The sequence below is a fragment of the Acipenser ruthenus genome, chromosome 4 (genome assembly GCF_902713425.1).
Source record: "Acipenser ruthenus chromosome 4, fAciRut3.2 maternal haplotype, whole genome shotgun sequence".
Lineage (NCBI taxonomy): Eukaryota > Metazoa > Chordata > Actinopteri > Acipenseriformes > Acipenseridae > Acipenser > Acipenser ruthenus.
In genome coordinates this window covers 54,203,304-54,209,513 of record NC_081192.1, presented here as the reverse complement: position 1 = coordinate 54,209,513, position 6,210 = coordinate 54,203,304, and the positions used below count along the sequence as shown (strand labels likewise).

The following is a 6,210-nucleotide window of genomic DNA, read 5'->3' as shown; positions in this document are numbered from 1 at the left end:
TCTAGAATTTAAAGGGGAGGTTCCATTGTTTCTAATGTAAACGAGCCTAGGCTAGGAAATAAGTAGATCGAGCCCAGGAAATAAGTTGATCGGATATATGAATGCACAATAAATAATTTAAAATTAATTTTGTAAGTATAATTTATATCAATTAGTAGATCTGATTTATTCGACAGTATCAATTAGTAGATCTGATTTATTTGGCAGTATGCTGCTAAATAAGATTATGTGAATATCGCTTTAGATCTGATTAGTCGTTATTAGTCTAACATACGCATCATATACATGGGAGGAGTCATATGCAAAAACTACTCATTATCATATAATGTATCCCCCCTCCCAACTCAAAACGACACGACTATCATAACAGTAAAATCGACATAATGAATGAAGCGTTCTTACCTTTATATAAGTTAGTGATCAGTATCAGATACCGGGACTTTCTTCCTGTGCATCGGGACGTATTTGCGAGGAAATCGGGACTGTCCCGATCATATAGGGACTGTTGGCATGTATGACAAATACAGAATTTAAAAGTGTTACATATTTAACATTATTTTGCATTTGTGTTCTTGTTCTGGGAAGCACTACTGTATGGACAGGTATACGAGCTATTTTCCAAATGTTAAAGCATGAGTTTCAGTCATGGAAAAAATTTAGCTCCCTGCTGCGATGGTGCACATCAATCACATGATGTACTTGAAAAATGTTGCTTATACAGTATTATTATTTAGTATTATGTGCTTTGTTGTTTTTATTTTTATATACATTACTTTGTATAATTTGGACAGAAAATAAACAGGAGACTGGTTACACCGTGTAACAATTTTTTTTTTTTTAGGTTCCTGGGTAGTAAGTGTTATTTCCTAATTACTTATGCATCAAAAGTATAGAAAATGGCTATTATTCCCCACAAACTTTGCTTTTGTGACCAGGTGTCACAAAGACGGCCAGAGTGGGTGGCGTCAGACCGGAAGCAGGAAGGAATTCAAACACAGACAGACGGTGATGGTGATGAGCTGAGTGCAGTGGCTGCACTCAGCGTTTATTAACAAAATAAAAGGTTTCAAACAGCACAAAAACAGGACACGGCACTTGACGCCAAAATAAACAGACGACCAAAACGACTAAACACTAAACAGACGGTGCAGGACAGACAGACGAACAAACACGGTGAGTGAAAACACGTTAACTATTACTCTTATTCTAACAATTACTACCTCCGTCTCCAATCCCGTTCTCCACTCACCGAACACCCAACCCTGACTGAATGAAACGTGCATCTATATATACTGTTGTGCTGGGATTCAATTACTAATTAATTATTCACTTGAATCCCAGCACGTGAATTAATTCTGTGCAACCCCGTGCTCGCATATTATATTTTAAATGCACGTGTGTGATGTGCAATCCCGTGCCTAAATACAAATATACAATTTAAACACACGTGAAACACAGACCTGTTTATATCCCGTGTACCAATCTATACACCAACATTTAACATACGCACGCATACATACACAAAACACACAAATGCACACAGGGGCGGGGCACTTTGCCACACCAGGGCAGTGATATTTTGAAATTTACCTATTTCCAATGAGAAAACGGGCGAATTTGTGTCTTTTCATTCACATAAAGTCAGAAAAAAACAACATATGAATCCAAATTAACATGTATTTATACTAAAGTAATACAAAAATGACTACAAAAGATTTAGAAGTGAGTAGTTTTTTGAGATTTACGATTATACTGTAAATCACTTTCACGAATCAGCCCCCAAATGTAGTCTCCCATCATGTTCTCGTTATACTGTCCTTGGTAGCGGCGTTCAAAGTCCAGTATATCCTGGTGGAAGGGCTCGCCTTACTCCTCCGAGTACGTGCCCATGTTCTCCTTGAATTTATCAAGATGAGCATCAAGGATATGGACTTTGAGGGACATCCTACAACCCATTGTGCTGTAGTTCTTCACCAGAGTCTCAACCAGCTCCACATAGTTTTCAGCCTTGTGATTGCCCAGGAAGCCCTGAACCACTGCGACAAAGCTGTTCCAAGCCGCTTTCTCCTTACTAGTGAGCTTCTTGGGGAATTCATTGCACTCCAGGATCTTCTTTATCTGTGGTCCGACGAAGACACCGGCTTTGACCTTTGCCTCAGACAGCTTAGGGAAGAAGTCTTGAAGGTACTTGAAGGCTGCCGACTCCTTATCTAGAGCTCTGATAAATTGTTTCATAAGGCCCAATTTGATGTGCAGTGGTGGCATTAGCACCTTCCGGGGGTCCCAGCCATACTCATCATACTTCAAGGCGTCCAGCAAGGTCTTGATGCTGTTGTAATCCTCTTTGAGGTGCACCGAGTGAGCCAGGGGAAGAGTCGGGTACTTGTTACCATTATGGAGCAGCACGGCTTTGAGGCTCCTAGATGAGCTGTCAATGAAGGACATGAATGAATCACTGCCCTGGTCACAAAAGCAAAGTTTGTGGGGAATAATAGCCATTTTCTATACGTCTGAGGCATAAGCAATTAGGAAATAACACTTACTACCCAGGAACAAAAATTGTGTTACATAGTGTTATCATCATGCATATATTTCAATTACAAGTTTGGGAAGAAACAGTACATTAATTAGAAACTAAAGAGTTAACGTCTCTGCTAGACCGTGGTAAATACGTGTAGTTCAATACCAACCAAGATAGCTATTGTAAGAAAGAGAGATCATACAGTGTATGTAGGCTACTGTAGATCAGCATGATTTTAAAAATGGTAAATTCCCGTAGTGCAACAACCATGTAAGACATAACGAGCAATCATATCTACCATGGCATACGTTTGTCATTTCTGTATTTGTCCTATCAAGAGGATTTGACAGGGTCCTTTTTTTAACATAGTACAAATCTTATCTCTTAGTAATACTATATATTACTGCAAGGAATACAATTGTCACGTTTACGAAGAATATGGCATTTATGTTAATGTATTGTGTGCAAACAAGAGAGATTTTTTTTAATTCCCAACCTGAGTACACGACACAATTCCTTACTAAAAAAAACTTTCGTCTGGCTATTATTTGTGGTTAATTTTTTTCACCCTATCCCAATTTAAAAAGCACAACCCTAAACCTAGAACCTTTTTTAAATAAACATAATTGTATGTGTAACACTAAATGTTAATGCTTAAGACATGCAGACAAATCAAGGTACTGTATATACTATTCATTTTTTTAACTCTCAGTGTAGGCCTACGTTTTGCCACGTCTAAACTGTAGTAAAGTTACAGCTATACTAATATTAAAATGTAAAAATACAACCTTGTCATACTAATATGATGGATGCAGCATGTCATCAGATTATATTACTGAAACATTTTAATTTTGATTGACGTGTAAAATCATTTAATATATAAATAAATCTCCGCGATCACACATAAACTACATCAGATTGACATCGATGTTATAGAAACAGAAAGACTGAGGTTTAAAACAGTTTACCATAGAAACAGTCGTCGATCACACATTTTAAAGTTCATATGAGAAGACAGTGGCACGAACATGCACCAACATACACAGTCTAGTAAATAAAACGGCCAAATAAAAATAAAAAGCCATGCAGTGAACCTCCCCTTTAATCAAACTGTAGCCCCGCCTTACTTTTGTCTACTTTTGCATAACTGCGCTTGCGCGATCAACTTATTTCCCGGTCAACTTATTTCCTACGACACCGGTGATTACCGGCAGAATTTCACCCCTGGTTCCATTATATTCACCTGGGCCTCAAAAAGGCCTAGAAAACTCAGTTTGTAGATCCTGTACCTTATCCAAGTTGCCAAACATGGTCCCGGTAGAAACGCCAACAAGGAAATGTAAAGTTGAAGGTGACCGATCCAAGAACCTCCTAATCCATTTGTTTGTCCCAGTGTAAGGCTTTTATTTGGCTCCCTTCATGCTCGATCACCCGTCTCCAGGACCACAACGCAGGATCCTGCAATGGTCCCTAGTCATTCACTACGTACAGTCCGATCTCAGCGCTCCCTACTCTGATTTGGTCTTCCAACCTGGCCACTGTTACGGGTGTGTCTCGGGTGTGTACAGGGAGCTGGCAGTCCGTCCCTTAGGAAGTACCTGTTTGCTCCTCTGGGGCGTCGGCCTTGACGGGAAGCAGTACAAAACCTTGTCATAAACCACAATTAATATCAGTAAATCTAAACATTTCTGCCAAGTGTCTTTACTTCTGAATCATTTGTCAAACGCCACACGGTCCTCGGCGTAATAATATTAATAGTCTTCTTTAATCAAAAAGCGCCACTTCAGAAGTATAATTCAAGGACGAATACTTAGCTTTGCTATCAGTTTCTGACCGGTCCTTCCTTCCATCGGGCTGCCGTGTCTTTATCCTTCTGTATTCTCTTTAGAGTTTCAAATAATCCTTGCTGTTACCATCCAGGGGCCATATTACAGAACAATATCCTAACTTGCTTTCCTATCTTATCTTTCATGGCTAAGATAGGATTCTTCATATCTTGGTATTACAGAAGCGATTCCTAAGTCACAGGTGGCGATACTTTCCTGAGTGCTCCATTCTATCCTAACTTAAGATAGGAAAATGAGTTAGGAATCCTTTTTCTGTAATACGGATTTTCCTAAACTGACACTTAGAATTTCCTATCTCTAAGATAAGATTTGGCAGTTAGGATCTTTCTGTAATATGGCCCCTGGTCTGTTGGTCAAGATGGCAGACTTCCTGTGTCCTCCGTTCAATTCCCCTTGGAACCACACACTCCCTTACTGTATTTTCAGTTCCCTTTTTATAAGAGGCTATCGATTATAGTTAAATAGTTAATTGGTGCAAATGGAAAGCACCTGTGGCTGCATTTGGAATTGGGGAATGGGACTATTTTCTCCCTCTCATCACCTCTGCTGTAGTACAAATAATAACGCATACTTAACAATAAATAACTTAAAAACAGCAATACAAAATAATCAACAATGTGCCTCCCTTTCAATCTTCACATAACAAGCAGAAATGAAACCAAAATATTATAATAGATAATAAAACCCTAGTATAATAAATACAAAGCAAAACATAATGTGCACAACCCCAGCTAATTATAGTCACTCGTGACATTTGCACAGTTGGCTTTGATTAATAATGAAGTTTAAGAATTCAGATTGCTTTACAATCATCTGTTATTAAGGCATCCATTACATGCTTAACATTCTGGGGAATTGTTTAAAATGGATGCCCAGATCATATAATTTGCATGTATCAACATGTATAATAATCTTGCAGCTAAGGTGTTTTCCTGTTCTTTTTGGAGAAAAAAAAAAGATATATCAAATGTGAATTTAAATAGTTGGCAAACTTTTCTTATTTACACTAAGGTTATTACATACTGCATTTATTTACCTGATTTCATATGATGCATTTTATTAAGATTTACTCTTACAATATATTACTTCACACATTCTGTTTCAAAAGCTGTGAGCTAATGCAATTGTTTGCTACAGGATATTAAAACTAAAACATCCAATGTCAAACATTGACAGCAAATATCACAAAATGTATTCCCAGCCCTAATGATTTTACAGGTACATGTTTTATTTATTTGTTTTTAAGGCATTTTTTAAAATCTTGTTGAGTCTTTGGAACACTAAAATGGTTGTATTTGTAAAGTTTACACATTATTGAAAAGGATGCTTGATTTGTGAAATATGTGTTTGTTTGTTATTTTATTTTACAAAAAAGGAAGCTCAGTTATAAATAAAAATAAAAAAAAACATTTCGACCCAGGTGGGACTTGAACCCACAATCCCCAGCTCCGGAGGCTGATGCCTTATCCATTAGGCCACTGGGCCTTTTTGTAAGTGCCTCATTTCATGCTGTTTTCATAATGTAATAGTGGATTCTAGACAAATTGGAAAGGGTTTACAGACTCGAGCAAAATGGGTCCTGACAGAATCTTTGGTTTATTAATTTGAAAGATTCTAAAGGCATGCACTTTGGGAATAAAGCACACTGAGGATCCATACTTCATGAATGTTCCTATTTCCCTCAGTATTGTACTCATACAAAAACTATTTTGTTTGGATCAAACAGTTTTCACAAAGAGAGATGTGAATAATCCATTCATCAAGGTGTGAAATAGATTTCCGATGCTTGTCTGGAAAGAACTAAGCAAGTGTGGGGTATTTGAAACGCCTGCTCATGTATTG

The 6,210-nt window shown here is 37.7% G+C and overlaps 1 non-coding gene across 1 annotated transcript; it reads right to left on the bottom strand.

The window, feature by feature from the left end:
* Positions 1-5,780: 5,780 nt before the first annotated feature.
* On the bottom strand, positions 5,781-5,853 carry trnar-ccg (transfer RNA arginine (anticodon CCG)). The gene has a single exon. It is a non-coding gene; the product is annotated as a tRNA-Arg (tRNA).
* Positions 5,854-6,210: the final 357 nt, after the last annotated feature.